The sequence below is a fragment of the Anser anser genome (assembly GCF_964211835.1).
Source record: "Anser anser genome assembly, chromosome: Z".
Lineage (NCBI taxonomy): Eukaryota > Metazoa > Chordata > Aves > Anseriformes > Anatidae > Anser > Anser anser.
Genome location: NC_139723.1, coordinates 60092894 through 60112005, shown reverse-complemented (window position 1 = coordinate 60112005; position 19112 = coordinate 60092894). Strand labels below are relative to the sequence as shown.

The following is a 19112-nucleotide window of genomic DNA, read 5'->3' as shown; positions in this document are numbered from 1 at the left end:
ATCATTTGATAAGGCTACTGATGCCCTTCAGTGGGAGTTACTAATATAACGCTGGAATTTAATTATTTTTGCTCATTATTAGAAACAGATTTTGGGGGAGGGAGAGTGGAGGGAAGGTATTATAAAACAAAACAAAAGAGTAGTGAAAAGTCTGCTGCCAAAAAAATAAAAATAAAAAATCAGTAGAGCTTGAAAAAATTCCTCCCCAAGCATTCCTCCATGAAGTGCCTGACAAAACAAACCACACTGTTAGAAATACTGAACTTCCCTCTGTAAAGACTTTATATGGCAAATGATAACAGAAGGGTGGTTTTGGTAGTACCAATGAAGAAAAGTTTTGGAAACTTAAAGCATTTTGGGTACTTGCTGAAGTATTGCAGCACTTTTCAATAGTGTTACAAAGCAAAATCTATCTTTTGGGTGCAGGCCTTTGTTTATTTTCTACAACAGAAGATTTATTACATTCATTTATTGTAGTGGTCACTTTCTGAGGCTCTCGGGATTACAGCAGAAAACCCAAAGCTTTCTCAGCTTTTTCCTATCAAACACAGCGGAATGGGGAGAATGAGCAGACGAAGCACAAATGGATTTCTCAGAGCATATGTAGAAGAATATATGACCACTGAGTCTGACAAATAGCACACACATAAAAACACTCAGTGTTACCAAGCTCATACTTTGGAGGGCATATTTGCCCAATGGCTTACTGTACAGGCCAGTTGAACCCATTTATTAAGGGGGCAGGGGGATGTATTAAAACAATAGCCTCAGCATTGTTAATGGTAGAAAAATATGGGATGTATTAAGACATCCACTGACTGTAAACACCCCATATGATGTTGAACTGAGGTTCACTAAATTGTCACACTTGTCAAGTTTTCAGGGACTCCAGAAAGACAAATTGCTGTTGCTGGCAGCAGAAAACATCCCCTTGAGAAGAAGCAATGCCTTGAACCTGGATGAAGGGGAACCACATCATGACTGCACAGAGGTCACCCGAAATCTAGAAAAGATAAGAGCAGACCTTAGAGACATACCCCTGCCAACTCCAGATTTGACTAGGAGCAGGGGAGCTGCTTCACAGCTCAGGATTTTAGAAGTGATGTTATTTATACAAAACATCAGGTATCACCCAACAGCTGCATAACCCTATCACATATAATTGTCTGGGAAAATTGAAAGAATGAATCAGAGCCTGAACTGTACCGTGTCTAAAATTTGAGCAGAAACCAGTCTGACGTGGCCAGATGCCTTACCAGTCACTTCAATGCACAGAAGACAGAGGCCAAACCAGAGAGCATTAACGCCAGCTGAGGTATCATTTGGGAGAAATTTGCAGATTCTGAATACTTATATAGTGGAAAAAACAGCTTGTTGGAAGGGGCTGAAAGGTTAACTTAGTGTGGTGGAGCTCCAGAAGAAGATAAAATTCTCCCAATGCCAAGCTCAGCTACAGCAACCAGTGCCATCAGAAGGGAAACGCACCTCTGTGAACCAGCAGATTATGTGCAGGTGAAAAGAAAATTACGTACATGAAAAGAAAAAACAGGTAAGCCCAAGGTGAGAAAGTTATTTTTTGGTATTAACTTCCTTTCTGCAGTATATGTAAAAGGGAAAAACACTTGAATACATCACTTTCACATGAAATTTTCCAGGACTGAAAACATGAAGGATCTGTTAAAAATTAGTATGGGAAAAAAAAAAATGTGGTTCAAGGTCAGTGAAATAGACCTGACATTAATTGTAATATTGTTAAGACTGTACTTATTATTAGAAATGCTACTGATAATTCTTAATCATTGTGGAGTATTAAGGCAATGGGAAAGATGAATGCTACTGGTTTATGGAAAAAGACAAAAACAAATGCAAAAAAAGGCAAAAACCTAACAAAGAAAAAAAAAACTATTTTTCTGTAATCAAGAGCAGGCAAAGCAGCATCTAAAATGTTGTTTGAAAATGGGAAATTTGATTAAAAATTGCTTGTAAATCAAGCAATTTTTACAAAGCACCACTGCTATATTATCTTTAAGAAATATTCACACAAGGCCACTGTAATGTTACATTTAGCAAAACATCCTGTTGTAACTCTGTTCATTTTAATAATAGAATTGCAACAATGAAAGAGTGAAGCTCTCCCTCTCATTTCCCTGGTGGAGGAGGGGTCTCATGATCAGGACTAACCTTTAGTAACTACTTTGCAAATCTGCTCTTGGGTCCTGTTTCTTCCTTGGTTGTGGAACCTCGCGAGTCACTTTTGCCTGTCCTGGCTGAATATATTGGTTCAACCATGGTAATAATGTTCTGCCCCTCCCTCCCCTCTTCACAGGTTTTAAACAGCTTGGCTCCTGGGGCATAGGGGTGCTCAAATCTCTGTCCTTTTCAAGGACGGATTTTTTTTTCTCTTTCTTCCAGACTGTCTGCTTGATGCAGACACAAACCTGCCCTGTCCTCACAGCTTCACCTGTGCTGCAAACACAGTGCACTGGCTGGAGGGGAGCATTGTGCACAATGGCAGAAGTGCAAAAAGCCAGCTGAGGACAGCAGGGGGTCAGCTGCATGGAAACAAATCCCAGGAAACTTCTTAAGAGCATACGGTGATGGCAAAACGTATGTGATACGAAAGTGGTGCCCAGAGGCAAGCTCTGGCACAAGAGCAAGGCAATCCCCTGATAGATATGGGTAAGGGCCCTAGCACAAAGACATCAGTGGGATGAAGCAGAAAACACACTGCATGCTTATCCCAAGGCACAAGCACCCAGCTGTGAGTTTTACTGCAGCTCTTCAGTGACCATTGCTATGGGTGGGAGTGCAACAAGGACAGCAGGAAAACTGCACCCAGAGATATTCTAAACAGCATCTTGTTTAAGCAGGTTCCTGTCTATTCACTTTCCTGATATTCAGCCAGGAAAACCTGAGCTTAAGCAAACATTTGTAGGCAGCATTTTTCAAACTACTCCTTCATTTGATTATGAAATAAAAATTGGATTTCCATGGAAATGATGTCAGAGCAGACGAAAAGAGGACGTCATTGAGCAGCATGCAGGATGACAAAACTGACAAATAATTAAAAAAAAGTTCCCATGAGAGATGTATGCATCTATTTTAGGGTCTTAAACAAGATTAAAACATAAATCAAACAAAGTGTGTGATCAGGATCTTCCACCTTGGGCCCCACTCCTGCTGTTTAAAAGCAGGCAATGGCAAGCAAAAAGCATGTCCTACCACAAAGAGTTTTTCCCTGTCCCAAGCCTTCCCTGCCAGAGGATGACAATTGCCTGAGCTCACAGACCCTCACCTGCCAAAGGCCAGGAGGCTGCATAGATCTTTGATGGTAAGGCTCTCTATTTCATCATTATTAGTCCCAAGAAAATCACCCTGCATGGTAAGAGATCTGCATCTTTCTTCTCTCCGGTGATGCTGGAGATAAGGCACTACTTACACGAACAGAGGTCACTTCAGCACTTAATAAAATGTTTTAGAAAAGTTAGTTTGCCCAGCCAGTGAACAGAAGCCCCACCACATGGCATAGGGGTAGGAATGAGATTGTTCAAACACCCATTGCACTAAGAAACTTTGCAATCAAGAGTTTACAAATCAAGCCCTTAATGAAGCATGCAAGCTTCACTAGAAGCTGCGCAAGAAGGACAAGGATTGGGCCCTCCTGAGGTGGGGGAAGACACTCCTGCAGTTCATCTGTGGGGTCACTCTGACCCCAAATGAGACCCAAATGACTGTCACCATTTTCAAGGTTCAGCTTAAAACGGGGCTAATCTTAGTGCAGAGCTTTCTACTGGGGGCAAAGCTGATATTACAAGAGATGTTGTATCAAGACAATCAAGATACCTGCAGAGGACAGAGGCAAGGAAACTAGAAATGTTTCCATATAAGCATATATTACATACAAGTACAGCAAAACACTGCGCGCCATAAGTGCTGATACCTCGCACTGGTAATTAATGCACCTGCTCACGTATTCCTTTAAATCCAGCAAGTCCATGCTTGTGGGGTGGCTCTCACTTGTCAGAGACACAGGATGATGGCAGCTGGTTCTTCTCATTTCTTTTTAAATCTTTTATAACGTTGTGCTAGCTGAACTTCTATCAGCTCCTGCATGCACACAGCTATTGCATGGCAATCTTTATAAAAATAAGTGTATATGGTACTGAAATCATCCTAGTTTGAAGTCACCTTTCCCTAATTCTGAAACAAAGTCTTCACACAAGCAGTAACTTCACTTCTACAAGCCAGTAACTTACTTGGAAAACCAGCTAATGTCCCCTGCCACAGCCCCCCGTCCAGATGAAGCCACAGGTGTGTACGCTCAGGGCAGCTTGATAGTGGCAGCAGTGCCTCATGTCTTCCTGCTCTGCCTGCCAGGCACACCACTTTGCCCTGCTTTTGCTCTTGCAAAACACACCATTAGGTATGTGCCCAGAAAAAACAAAAACCATAAGTCACTTTGCATGGACAATTGCCACCAGCAAAGAGCAAGGGGCTGACAAATGTTAATCTTGAGGGTAAAGTGTAATTTAGCCTTCTTCACTGCTGTATCATGAACCTGGTGTAGAACCAAGCCCTCCTCAGGCCAAGGTCCTTGGGAGGCAGAATACTCTCACCCAGCAGGCTGCAGAGCTAAAGTTCATGGCTTCTGGAGTACGAAAGCCTGTGTGTAATTCTGTCTTATATCCACAGGTGTCAGTGAAAGACCAATACTTCTGAGCTGTCTGCAGAAAAAAATCAGAGAAATGAGTGGAGTTACAGATTAACACAGATAATTCCAAGGTCGTAGGCCCATCACTGAGAAAGCATGCAAGATAAGAAGGATTTCAAAAGGCACAGCTCCCTGACAACTCAGGGAAGGCCATTCCTGAAATGTGCAGGGCTGCACACACCAGAAGAGCAGTTCCTTACCACACCAGCCCTGGTGCCACAAAACTCTGTCTGATTTCTCTTTATTCCTCAGGCCAGACACCTCCAGTTTACTTCCCATCCCGCAGCTCCTTTCAGGCGTTAAACCCACAGTGTGTTTTCATTTCCCTCCACTGGGTCTCGCAGGGAACCAGCCTCCTCCAAGTTCACCTTCCCCATCCATGCTGGGTAACTCCTGCCTTACTTGTGCTTTTCCACATCAACCTCACCAAGCTTGTAGCTTGTAACTTCCACAACCTGGAGAAGGGGCAGGAGTACTGCTCTCTGCTGCCAGTACCGAAGTGAGCTCTCTGTAACAATGTGCCATGACCTGGCATGATTCACCCCAGAGCTACGTGTAGGAAACTTATGGGGCATGCCCAGGGGCAGCTGGTGGTGAAGTAGGTGTGTGAGCTCCAGGGGCAGACCCTGCTCATGTGAACTTAAGTACAGCAGGAAAGGGTGTGACCCATGATGAAATATGGTAAAAGTTTCCAAAGAACAGTAACGTTTGTGAAATGGTTCCATTTTCCATCAGATGTGAGTGAAGAACTACACCATGCCAACCGCAGTATGTTTTGAAAACTTTACATCCAACTGCTCAGAACTACTTAGGGAGTCTCTGGAAGAGCCACCAGAGACTCAACCAGCATTACAGTCTGCACTAGCCTGTGCTATTTACTGGTAGTGAAGCAGTGCCATGCTTTGCAATTTACTGGTTACAACTATTTTGCTGGTTAGAACAACTAACTCCATTGAAATCTGTACTAATCAGTTTAGTCTACACAGTAATGAAGGTTTCTTCAGTTTCTGAAACTGGCATAAGCCACAATTATTCTGTGCTGTTCCACTGAGTTGATTTGGTTTGGGGTGATTTCTTTTTTTTTTTCCTTTTTTTTTTTGAGGAAAAAAAATGTCGTTAAATCTAGCCATACCCCATCAACCTTGCAGACTGCCCCTATCACATGGGAAGAGGTATTTAGTGCTCAGATTTGCATTAAAGACAACAAAACACAATCCCTGTAGTATACATGTGAAGGGCAGAATAATCATCACCAAAGCCATCTTACTTCCATTCTGTGTCCCAGGCAAACTTTCAGAGGACCTTGAGTGGATATGTGGTGTGTGACCTAAACCATGGTGTGGGCAGTGATAGCTGCCATCTGCTTAAGGTTGTTCCTGAGCCAGCCCTGGATTTGTGGGACTGCAGGAAGCTGGTGGTGAGGTATAATTTCAAAGGTATTATTGCTGGAAATTTTACAGCTCCTTTTCTGGTGTGATTGGTTCAGGCACCATTAGGAAAGTATGGGGAGACCCCACACAAAACTACAGACATTGCAGAAGCACAAAGCCACTGCTTATGGGTTGTGAAGAGCAGGTAGGGTATGAGGGTCTGGGAAGCTGAACACTAGGGAGCTCTCCAGCCTGAAAATTACAGTCACTCTTGCCTGTGTGGCAAATGACCCTTGTAGTTGCTGGTGCTTGCCGATATTTGGGAAGCTCATTTCCAGCTAAATAATAAGTATTAAAGGAGTTATAACTAGATTTGTTTTACCTCTAGCAAATTTCCTGAATAACGAATCTTGAAGAGAAAGCAAGCCTAAGTCCTGCAGGAACTGGTAAGTACTGTGCAGCTTCACTCATGGAAAGAGTGAGAGTTGAATTTTCATGTTTTACTTCAAGAGGTTTGCTAAAGGGCTTCTGGACTCTGCACTTAATCAGACAAGGTTTCTGTTGAAGTAAGGACTGAGTTAAGATTCATGGATTGTATGTATTTAGGATAAACAAATAGTAGAGAATCTGTCAGCTACTGCTGGCTCTTGCAATCTGTGAATATATGCCAAGCCCTCAGCAGGGAAAAGTCACCTCTGTGCGTGCAAACAAACATGCATGCCAGGAGATATGCAAGCAAACTAAATTATTTTGTGGCAATAAGGTGTGATTTATTTTGCATCCGTGTTTTGGGAAATTGCACATACGTGTACCTGAATGAGCTGCACACACTCTCTCACCCAGCATCCGTCCTCCATATATGTGTCATGATGCTTGGACTTGAAAGTGTTCCTAGCACAACCACTGCTAACAGTGCTGCTATTTACAAACCCAGCACCAACAAGCTCTGGCAGCTCTCCCAGACACGTTGGTTGCTGACACAACTGGCAGATGGTGTGCTGAGCTTGCTGATGCCCACCCTCTCCACACCCAGCAGTAGGTGGGCAAGGGGAGCCCCACCATGACCACCCACCCACTCTGTCTGACACCTACCTTGGGGTACAGTTTGTGATTCATTGGCACATGGGCTGGTTCTTCTGCACTGTGTGTTCCTTTTCAGAAAACACTTAGTGTTTTCTGATTCAGTAGTTCACTGTTGGGTCCATGCCCAACCAGCAGGTCTAACTGACACCACCTGACTCTCAAGTTTCTCCAAAACCCCAAGTGAAAACTACTTGCTAATAACATCTCCCTCGTGTCAGACTCAGTCTGTGAGAAGTGGGTAGGATATAAGCTGGTGATGTTCAGCTGTAGGATCAGTCAGCTCCAGTCCCAAAGCTCTGCAGGCATACACACACATCCAACACATGAACTTTACGTCATTTCTGCTGTAAAGTTGCAAGTGGAGACTATATTCTACACAGACCTTGAGGGTATACTCCAGGGACATTTACAAGAAGGTCATTATAAATGGCTTGACCCAATGCCTGCTTAGCTGACAAGAGTCTCTCCTTGTACTTCAGAGATTTAAAAACCAGCATCCTCACAGACATCCTAAGCAACCCTGATATGAAGACTCACACACTTGTAATGCACCGCTAACATCTGCCTCATTTCATACAAAGGAATTTTGCCAACAGAGATCCACAGACAGGATCCCTGCTAGCTAAAATATACATGAAGTCAACCAGAGGGGAGAAAAAAAATATATATTTTTTTCCTTTGAACCCAAAACCTTGGTCACAGACATATTTTATAGCAGTCATTTATCAATTACATACAAATAAAGACATTTCTCAGACAACTATACACAACTTACGTGTCCCAAACATCATCTGTCTAATTATTGTGAACTGTTGGGAAAGCAAAATACAGTCCTTTTGTAACCTGGCTTTACTGTTTTGCATATTACATAAACAGCATATGGAATTTCTCTTAATTCTTCTGTTTTTCAAGCATTTTTTCTTTCTTAGTTTCAAAACCAATGCTAAGGCCAACCTTTGCCTGACTTCATCTTCCTTCCTACCTATCTACTTCCTGTAACTCAAACATGCATTCTCCCTTGCAGCTTATGAGCATGAATGTATCAATATGTGTGTGTGCAAAAGCTGCATTGTGTCTACCAATAATCCAGTATCATGGATTCATTGATTATCAAGATTAAAATCTTCCTCTTAGAGAGCAGAAGAGAATTATAATTTAGCTAGCCTGCATATTAGGACTATTGCTTATGATATAACTCTGATTGTGAAGGTGTTAGCCTCCATTATGTGCTGCACACAGTTAATGTCTTTTATCCTGTATTTAGACAGATATTTCTCTGGTTCAAGAGCATTTTTTTTACCTCATGTTTATACTGTGCCTCATAGTATTCACATGAGGCCAGAGTCGTTACATTGGTAACTGCATGGAGTGAAAAGAGGCTAGCACTGTATGGAAATATGGGTTGAGAAAACACAATTTCAAGTTAGTGGGAAAAGTGATTGAAAATGTGTAAGTTAACATATTATTGTCAAGAATGTTGCTTTCAAGTTGCTATTGAAGAGGTGATGATTAGGAAAGTGAGCTGAAACTCTTGAAATGGGCATACACTTCTATAAACAACATTAAACAATTTAATTCTCAATTTATTTTGTTCACTGCAGAAGATAAAACACTCTCATGATTATGTTTTTCCAAAGCAATGGCTCTAGGCACACTAAAACAGTCCTTTTTTTCCTTTGCCTCAACCTGAAGTATTTAGATTAATTTCCATCATGTTAAAAACAAAATCTTAATTAAAACAAGAAATGTGAGGAGGTTGAGGAGGAAGCTTGGTTTAGAAGGCCATATCCTGCATACAGATGAGTAAATAGACTGCAGCAGATATGGTGGTTTGCCTTTATCACTGCAAGGTGACTAACTTTCTTCAGATAAATATGCAAACATAGCACAACAGAGCCTTAACATTAAAGTTGTCATGAGCAGCTCAAGATGTTTTGAGTTACATGAAAGGAAATAGCTCCCACAGTGATGTCAGAAGTTGCACAGTCCAAAGATTGGATTTGTCATTGCACAGTTGTGAGAAGAAAAAAAAAATCATTAAAGTTGCACTACAAGAAAAGAGAGAAAAAAACAAAAATTTCTCTTCTATTACATCCCTACCCCAGCCACGACCCCAGGAAAAAGACTTAAACAGCAACAAATGTTCTTTGAACAAATATGTTCGTGCTGTACATAGTACTGTGTGGGTGATAGAGCACTAGAATAGGTTGCCCAGAGAGGCTATTCTTCTCCTTGTAGAACTTCAAAAGCCACATGGGCATGGTCTTGGTCCACCTGCTCTAGCTGTCTCTGCTTGGCAGGGTGCTGAACCAGATGGCCTCCAGAGGTCACTTCCAGCCTCAGCCAATCTGTGATTCTGTGGTTCTGTTTTTTTCAGAGATAAAAATAGAATAGGATATATCGTAATTAAAATCAAGGTGTGAAGAAGAAGACTTATTGGACAGAGGGACCCATGCTATCTGTGTACTGCAATGACCCCATCACTATTCCTTATGATACATAGCCAGGTTGGAGGATGTCAGGGAGACAACCATCTCCCTTTGGCATCACAGAGCTGAGACACAAGGAAGCAACACACTTGTCAGTGTCATGAAAAGCTGGATAGTCCCCAGTTCTGGTCTGTGCTCACAGATTTACTCTTTACGTGCATCTGTCTGTTTTATCGTGAGATTCAGACAGGTTGCGTGTGGAGCCTCCCTCCAGGCCCTTTGAACCCGTTGAAAGAAAGAGGCAGAAATATAGTGATCTCTATGAAAGGTCACTGTTGTCTAAAGAGAGCAGATGAAACTCACAGAAAAGAGAGGGGGAAGAGAATAAAGGCAGAAATGTATGACCAGAAGGAACAAGGAGGAAGGTAAGAGAAAAAAGGCAGTGATAAGGGTCTGGAAACAGCAAAGCAGATAAGGAAAAAGTCGCCAACTTTCCAAAAGTAGTAACACTTGCATCTACCTCACTAAATATGTAGCAAACAATCCCAACGCATAGCAAAAGCTATATTTTTAGAAGAAGACTTTCACAGCATTTAATAAAGCAGACTCCAACTGGCTTGCAGTCTTTGGCTGGCTCCTTCCAGCATGAGCTGGGATATCTGAGCTGCTTGCAGCGTGGTCTGAATTAGATGGAAGAGGGCATCTGGGTGCAGACTGCAGGTCAGTTCCTGCTCTGGATGCCTGGCATACTTATCTTGCTTGCTCTGCAGTCTTATTATTCATGAGAAGTGCGGCCAAACCCCAGGCAATGCACTGGTAGCACAGTTTGTTTTAGTCATAGCTAGTAGCAGACTTATAGAAGTGAGTTATGATAATCATCAACATTTTAAAAGCAGGGTGTCATTGGCATAATACAATACTGTGTTTGTGGTGAAAAGGCAGTCCTCTGTATTCTTCCCTTCTCACCAACTCATCTCATCTGCTCATGTCTGTGGCTTCTGGGATCTACACCCACACCTGTGCTTGAATACTTTGATACAAGGAGCAGCCTTACAAAGAGAGGCAACCAGAGACTTGTCACACTGCTAACTGGTACGGCACTTTGAATCATGATAAGTGTTCAAGAAATATCTATGGACATCTCTACACTATTTTCCTTTTTGGTAAAAAACACATGAACAAGCTACCACTGTGAAGTGACTTGGAGGATCTGAACCCAGCCCCCATTAGGCAGATTTCAAAAGTTCTTCACCCACTGATAATCATGTCATGTCTGTAGCACAGCCTTCAAAGCTCTGTTATTTCAGCAAGTGGATTGTGATGATCATGTAAGCACCATCTCCTAAAACAGTGTTTCATGGCAGCCCATTTTGCCCAGGCAGCACAGTGATTTGGTTTTAGTTCACTTCCCAGTTTTAAAAATAATTCTACCAAAACACAGTAGTAGGAATTTCTTGTTTTGAAAATTATGGGTACAGCGGTAAGAGCAAAATGTAGATGGGTCATAACTCTGTAGTGCTCTAATTGCAGAGAAAAGACACCAAGTCAAAAGACTGAAGGTGGAAATATTAAAGTATGACTGAGAAATAAGTCATATACTCTTATCAGTGGAACAAGTAATTATCATGTTTCTTAAAGAAAAGCAAATCAATCATCACTTCAGTTTTCTAAAATTAGAGTAGAATATATATTTGAGAGACATACTATAGCTTCATCTGTTTCCATTAGAATCTTAGAATCATAGAGTGGTTTGGGTTGGAAGGGACCTTAAAGACCATCTAGCTCCTAACCCCTGCCATAGGCAGGGATGTTACTCAATAAAACTGCACCAGAGGATAACTGAAGCTGGAAGGTGCCTCCTCGGATCATGTTCCCCATGTCCCCTGCTCAGAGCAGCATCAGCTAGAGCAGTTTGTACAAGACTGTGTCCAGCTGGGTTTTTAATATCTTCATGTATGGAGACTTCACAATTTGCTTGGGCAACCTGTGTCAGTGGCCTCATCTACTTGGTCTTCTTGATCAGAAGGTCTATAGCAGATACCCACAACATCATTGATGTTTGTCTGTCTGCTCATTTTGACTTAGAAGCTCTCAACTAGCTCCTCACCCATCCCAAGGCTCCATGCATCCCTGCTCCTCACACACATAAAGGGCAGATCCCCCTCCTCACCTTCCCAGCCTGGCCTTCTGAACGGATGTCTATCTATCTGTTGCAGCACTCTGACCATGTGAGCCACCCCCAGACACCTCTGTTACCCCAGTAAGGTCACAGCCATGTAACTCATACAGATTCCTAATTAGTACCTCCTGTTCATTCCCTGTGCTGCATGCATTGGTGTAGAGACATTTCAGAAGGGCACCCAAGTGTGATGACTCCCCAGAAAGGGCATGGGAGTGCTGCCCATAAGGCTGTTCCCTAGGCACTTCCTTCTGTACATGCTTATGCTTGAGGTGATTGCAGTGTCCTTTCTGTTTAAATTCTACAGCTTTGTGAATACAGACTATATTGGATTTAACAGATGCTTTCTGGTTTGTTTGGGCTACTTCCAGTTTGTATTTCTATCACATGGATATTCATTTATGTGGGGTTCATGACAATGATCTCCACAGCCACATTTTCCAGCTTTATTTTGCAAGGGGAATTGAGACATTAAGAAAAAAACAGCTGTTTTGTATGTGCTACAACTTCCTTGGGTTCAGCTCATTCCTCTGAAGAGATCCCTAAAAATCTACAAACCACTTGGATCCATCACTGTTGTGCATGCCTCTGTGAAGAGCTGCACGAGTGCTGGTGCCAGTATGGCTGTGCGTAGCATGGATCAGTGGTGGTGGGAGCTTACTTACACCTGTGTTGCTGCTGAAAAGCTGCTTGTGAAACCAGACCACCACATGTGGCAGCAGAGATGCTTTGCTCTGCCTTTCTAGCTGTTTTTCAGCTGGCTCAGCTCAGCTAGTTAGTGTCCTCTACGCATGAATAGATGTGCTGGTGTGCTGGAGAGTGGTGGGGTGGGAGGGCAGCAGCGTGCTGCCGGAGGGATGGGAAAGCTGCAACCACTCAGGTTGCTTCTGCAGACACACATATATGCTGCAATAAGAGTGCTCTGCCAAAAAAAAAAAAAAATTCTTCCCAAGTGCTGGCAGAAGTGCAGATTTTTATTATTTTTTTTTGTATCCTGTAAGTCATTTCACAAATGCTTATGTATCATCAACCCCCACATATGTATCCACATTTACATCATAAAGATCTCTGTGTTCAAACATGTTTTTTCATCCTTTGTGCCTCATGGAAGAGGATTTTTTGTACTACTTGCAATGTGAATAACTCATTAAATTGATCACTGTTGTATCACTTTCACTCAGAAGCCAGAAATAGCTCTGAACGGAAAGCTTTCATTTTCAGCAATTTTTTACAAGAGCTAGGATATTTGTACTGTGGCCATTGTGCTGAAATTTGATTAGCATGCAATTCTCTAACTTCTTCACATCCTTCACATTCCCAGAACAAACAGAAACAGAAATGTAATTTTTAAAACCTCCAAAGTTCACCATTTGTTTGTGAGTATGAAATCTAGGGTATTAGGTGCAGATTTAGTGCTGAGGCTGTAATACACCTTTGACTGCAATGAACAGTAAAGTCTTCTGAAGGGTTTGAGCATTTTTCCTTTTCTCTCTTCTTTACTGCTTATTGTTTTATTCATGTGCTTTGCAGAAACTGGAATGCAGCCAGTTTGTTACAGATAGTGCTGTATTATTACTGTTCTCGCTGTTTCACAAATTATATGTTTTTTCTTCAGAAAGGAGGGAGGCAGGAAGAGTCTTTCTGGCATGCTTTGATTCTAATGTTCTTCCTTTTTTTTTTTCCTTTTTTTTCTTTTGTTTTTCTCTATTTGTGTGGGAAGGACACATGATTCTCATCTTCACAGGCCTTGTGAATCTCACAGTACCTCACTCTGTGGGGAGAAGCATCATACATTACTCTGACTGTACACAAACCAGAACCATTATAATGCCTATGTAAATGCACTCATATCAAGTGTACAAAACAATTGTTGACAAAAGAGCCGACAATAATGGTCTTCAAAGAAAATTGTGAACAGGAAAAAAAGACCTTCAATAAGGAGTGGCATTCTGCAAGCATCATAAAGTTGGAATAATATAGCCAGTTACCAAACAAGCACCCTTCCCCTAGCTTTTTCTGATACGACATACACCCCAGCCGCTACTATTTGAGTCATGCATAGCTAAACTTATTCAACATCAATGGCATGTGTTATAATGGAGGGACCCAAATTGAACACTTTATTATTGACAGACTTGAAATTTTGTTATTTTCAAAGAGCAATGCATCAGTGATAAAGGAAGAAGTTGATTTTGCAAAGAGAATTGGGTAATAGGGAGGAAAACCTCAGAGAAGATCTGACAAAAAAAAGGGGGGGGGGGGGAAGAAGCAAGCAAGAATGAGAGGTAGAGAGTAACAATTATGTCTGAGAAATAATTAAAAAAAAAAAAAAAACTTACACAGCATTTAATTATGCACTGTTTCTCCTGTGGGTTTATATTCAACAAGTATCCAGCAGCCAAAAAGTAAAGTTCAGCCCTTTTTTCTGCCTCATCTGCACAGACCTAGCTGTTCCTTCATTTGGATCCAGGAGCTGAGCAGCTGGGCTACATAAGGGGAAAAAGGAGAAAAAAATAGTTCCCTTCACACTGTGGCCATTTGAACATGAGTGCTGCAGCAAATAGGAGGGAGGGGTAGAGGATCTGAGAAGTACACAGGGCAGTGGTTGTGACCTGGGAGGTACAAATATAATCCCTTGAGGGGCAGTTTATGCTGACTGAAGAGACATAGCATTATCCTGGAAGCTAAGTTCCTTCTGCACAATATTTAAGAGGAGCCGAGGAATAAACATGCAGGATTTCAATTTTGTTTCTCATCCAAGGTTGTATAATTGAGTACTCTGAAGGATACCCAAACCTGCAAGGTTGAGGTGCTGAGTCACAGAACCACAGAATAGTTAGGGCTTGGAAGCAGGAACCTCTGGAGGCCATCTGGTCCAAACCTCTGGCCAAGCAGAGACACACAGAGCAGGTTGCCCAGTACCATGTCAAGGCAGCGTTTGAAGAGTGTGAATGAATGGATTGTGATGTGATAGTAAAGGTAACATATCAGGAGTCAGGGACAACCCACTTAAAAGACCTAGGATAGGTCAGATGGATAAAAACTGTGATCAGTGACGGAGATGGGTGCTAGCTGGAATTGTCACCTGGGAAGAGGGAGCTGGGGACGGAGTTCCCAGGTTAGACGGGAAAAGGAAGCATTAGCTGGGAAGCTCATGTGAGGAGTCACGTAGATATACAGCTACAGGCTTATATTTTTCTCAGTAAAAAAGAATGAAATTGCTGACACAATGAGTTGGAGACCAGGTTCACCTAAAACTTTCCAGGTAAAATTCTTCTAATAAAACTTCTCATCTTCCTGCTTTGGAGGCAACTTGCTGAGAAGGAAAGAGGAAAATGGACATTATTTTTCTCAAAGGAAACACTGTTGTTTTATTTAGAGTACATTATATGAGTTTACAAGACAGTAAACTGTAGTTTGGGTTCATCTATTAATACCAATGAGCGAACTTTCTAATTGTTTACATAGACTGTCTTGGAAATACTGGACATGGAAGCTAGTCACTGCAGATGAGCAGTCACTGACATTTAATCCCTCTCTATTAAGCTACTTTAATGTCTGTTACTTTTTTTTCCCCTTCTGATTGTGAAATTAATATAGGATTTCCCTCGTTTAAGCCTACCTTTTTCCAGAGTAATTTCTTCCTGGCTATTTTTGTGTATTTTTTTTCTTGTGTTTCCATCACTAATAACTTTATTTGTTCTTTTTTCCCCCCTTGGTGCTCACTTGATGATGATTAATAGACAGTAATGGTATTGCCTCTCAGCCTTCATTTTGGCAAGTACAATATGTCCAGCACTTCCATTTGCTTACTGTGCAATGGGCTCTTGACTCTCCTGTTTCTTTAGAAATACATCTGTGCACCTACTCCAGGCTCAAAGGATCCTGGACTGGGATAATGTAAGATATGAATGGTATTATAGTTGGGGCCATTATTGCCTTTGAGTACAGATGTTAATGTTTCTCTGGCCCTGCAGGAGAGATCTTTCCTGATGCCTCCTACAGTCCTATCTTGTTTGTATTGTGGCTGTACCACCATGCTATGACTGTCTTCACCAGTACCCCAGGTTTATTCCCTCCCCTCTGGTGAAGCCATAAATATTCTCTTTGAAGTGTTTATCTTGTCCTCTATAGAGCTGTTACTTCCTAGGAACTTGAGACAGTCCAGTACAACACATTCCTTGCCTCTTCTGCTCCCCACTAAAAATACTTTTTGATACTGTCTGTATTTACTCTTCAGTTCCTTTTAAATCATAAGGTCAAGGTGGAGTTGTTGTCTCATCCAGGCATTGCTTTTGGTAGAGATTTATTTTCCCATAAAAGTTCCTTTTTCTTAATTTACCCTTTCTTCCCCATTTTCTGTTGCTACTTCTTTCTGTGATTGTGTTTTCAATCAAAAGTAGTGGCCCTCTAACCTTCCTTTTGTGCATCATTGTATCATCCACAAGATCAAAATCTTGAAAAAATTCTCCCCTCTTCCCGCACCCCCCCCCCCCCCAAAAAAAAAAAAAAAATTGTGTAACACCTTCTGGTCTCACTGCTACCGGTTCTACTTTCACTATCACAAACTGCTCTGATCCTACCCAGGGTTTCTAGTATTAGGCTCATCAGCAGTACTGTTTAAAATCTACAGGAATTTTATCCCCAAAAGAACAATGGTGGAAGGGGAAAGCAGAGGGCTGCTGGACCACAAGCACAGTTTCTTCCCCTCGAGAAAGTCATCAAGGCCAAAGAAATAGCAACTGGATTTAGTGATCCATTTCAACTCTATGGCATACCTGCACCTCCATGCTGTTGCATACCAGGTTGTATCTTAGATTTGCATAGATCAGTCTGTACCATCTCCTTTTCCAGAGACGGTATTCACTTGCTATCCAGCTTCTCCCACAAGTGATGGAAGAGTTCAGCCAAAGCCTGCAAAACAGCCCCACCTCTTTCCTGCAGATGATGGTGACCATCCTAACAGACCCCTTTGCTGAGGTGCAAACTGCTCATTAATCTTCTCTAAATTAATATCTGTGGTCTACAAAGGAGGTAGAGTTTGCATGTGCATTTGGTGGCACTGGGGACGTTACTGTATCCTACATATGTGAGAGCATCAAATTGTGATAAGTGATGCCAGTATAACATTCTGTATCAGCCTGTAAAGAGAAGGGAGATCCTTTCTGCAGGCACGGAGTTAGCTAGCTTTTGCATTTGGAGTATCATCCACCATGTGCATCTGCTGGTGGTGCATTTCAGATCCTGCAGTCAGCAAAGACATTTCTCCTTGAATAATCAAGAGTATACCAGGCCCTGTATTCAATTTTCTCATACAGGAGCCATCACTGCTTCTCTCTCTCTCTCCCTCTTTTTTTTTTTTCCATTCTCTTCCCTTTTCTCCCCTTCTTTTCATGCTTTCTGAAAAGAATATAGAGCAAACTCTTGCTCTGACTTTTGATAGCATTGGTTTCACTAATTGCAAGTGTCAGTACACAGATTATCCATTGTGGGTTACATGTGAATTCACAGATTGTCCTATGAGTTATCCACTAACCTACTCTCAGTCCTTCCTGATAACTCTCTGAAGTGGCAGTCTTGCTTTCACCTGTACCTCCTTTCATTGAAATGTCTTGGATCAAAAGGTTGAGGTTCCCCCATGGCCAGGAGATCTGTATGCATATTTCTCTTCAGCTAGCTTCATGTGGTTTGGAATTTTTCAGTATACTATTCATAGACCAGGGATAGAGATAAAGAGCTATTAACACTTCTTGTTCTTCTTTTGTAGGTGTCTCATCACGAGTCATTCCATTGTGGCTAATATTCTCTATAACCTCTTCAACCCATCAAACCTCCTTCATCTCCAAGCTGGGGGATCTGTAATGATTTTATATTTTCCTGTGATTTTTCACATCCTACATTTGCTTTGGCAAATGAAAGATGCACCAAGTGTTGAAAATCTGCTCCTTCATAAACCTGATTGCATGAATGACAGACAGTCAGGGCTTCCTCAAATTCCCAATAACCCATTTGATTAAGTACAGAGATATTCAATACAGAACCATTTCAAACAAAAGTACACGTCAAAGCATGGACTGTAGTTATGAAAACGAACATAGATAATTGTCATTTCTGACACCAGATTCACTCTTGAAAATGATTACTGTGAACGTTTTGAAGGTTTTGTACCTAGCACCATTTGCTGTTTTTCTGAAAATCTAACAGAATATTTTATCTACCTAATGCAGAATATTTTCATCTTTCCCAGGGCAAATTAAGATTACTTAAAATTCTAAAAAGTTACAGTTATAGCAACTCAGTTCTAATGACCTGTTTCTTTCTGACATTCAATTGTAGAGCTTAGCCAATCTGTTTGAATGACGTCAAATGAGAAGGATTTCAGGAGGTTCATGCTAATCACATTGTAATATTTAACCTCATTTGAAAGCAAATAGGAACTCTTGCTTTAATATTAAACTTTTCAGCACAGACAAACAGCTGGTTGTAAGCTCTTCGTGCTCTGTTAGAACAAGAGCTCTCAGCTGTTCCTCTAAAGTTCACTTTTAATTTGCTTTTGATAAAACTGATGAAGTCTTACAGCCAAGCCTGAAGACCTGACTTTGCTCCTGCTGCCAACGACTAGTAAGCATCTGTGGCAAGACAATGTGCTTCCCTGTCTTCCTCAGCATAAAGCTAATGATTTAGAAAAAGGTAAATTACACAAGTGAACAGAGTAGTCCTCACTTTTGCTGAAGGAATGCAACACGTTTCATACAGACTATGTCACTCATCATATGTCTGAGCCTTGTTTTGAAGGACTTGTGCAAAGCATATGTCTTGCTTTAATTCCTTGCTCAAAAGCATATTTTACCTTTAAATCTCAATTTAAGAAGCAAGGAAGCTTAACCTTAAGAAAACTGTTTTCTGTGTGAATAAAATTATGTAGGGGGAGTGAAAGAAAAAAAAAAAAGATTTTTGAAAAGTTGACTACAAGCTTTGAAATGAAAAACAATGCTTTCACTTTTTCTCCCTTAGAACATTTTCTCTCTGTGTTGTTTCTGAGTGTCATTAAACAATAATCAGCTAATTACATGTGATAGTACTGCTTTCTTTTCTTACTTGGTGATTACCTATCAATACCTGATTAGAGGTCAGCCATACCTTGTGTGTGTAATGATGAATCCTTGAGACAAACCTGTCAGTTGGCACACCATCTCTGGTTTCACTACATGAAGAAGAGGAAGCTTGTCTCCCATGCCGTGGATCCTTGCTAAGCACAGATGCAAAATAGTTTCCTACTCAGAAGACATGCAAGTACTGCCCCCAGGACACCATGATGTAGCAAAGTGTTGGTAAAGATC

At 41.5% G+C, this 19112-nt stretch overlaps 1 long non-coding RNA gene across 1 annotated transcript; it reads right to left on the bottom strand.

Moving 5' to 3' along the window:
* Positions 1 to 13422: 13422 nt before the first annotated feature.
* Positions 13423 to 16764, bottom strand: LOC310889046. Its single transcript, XR_014576339.1, has 2 exons — positions 14112 to 16764; positions 13423 to 13543 (listed from the first exon to the last, which is right to left on the bottom strand). It is a non-coding gene; the product is annotated as an uncharacterized lncRNA (long non-coding RNA).
* Positions 16765 to 19112: the final 2348 nt, after the last annotated feature.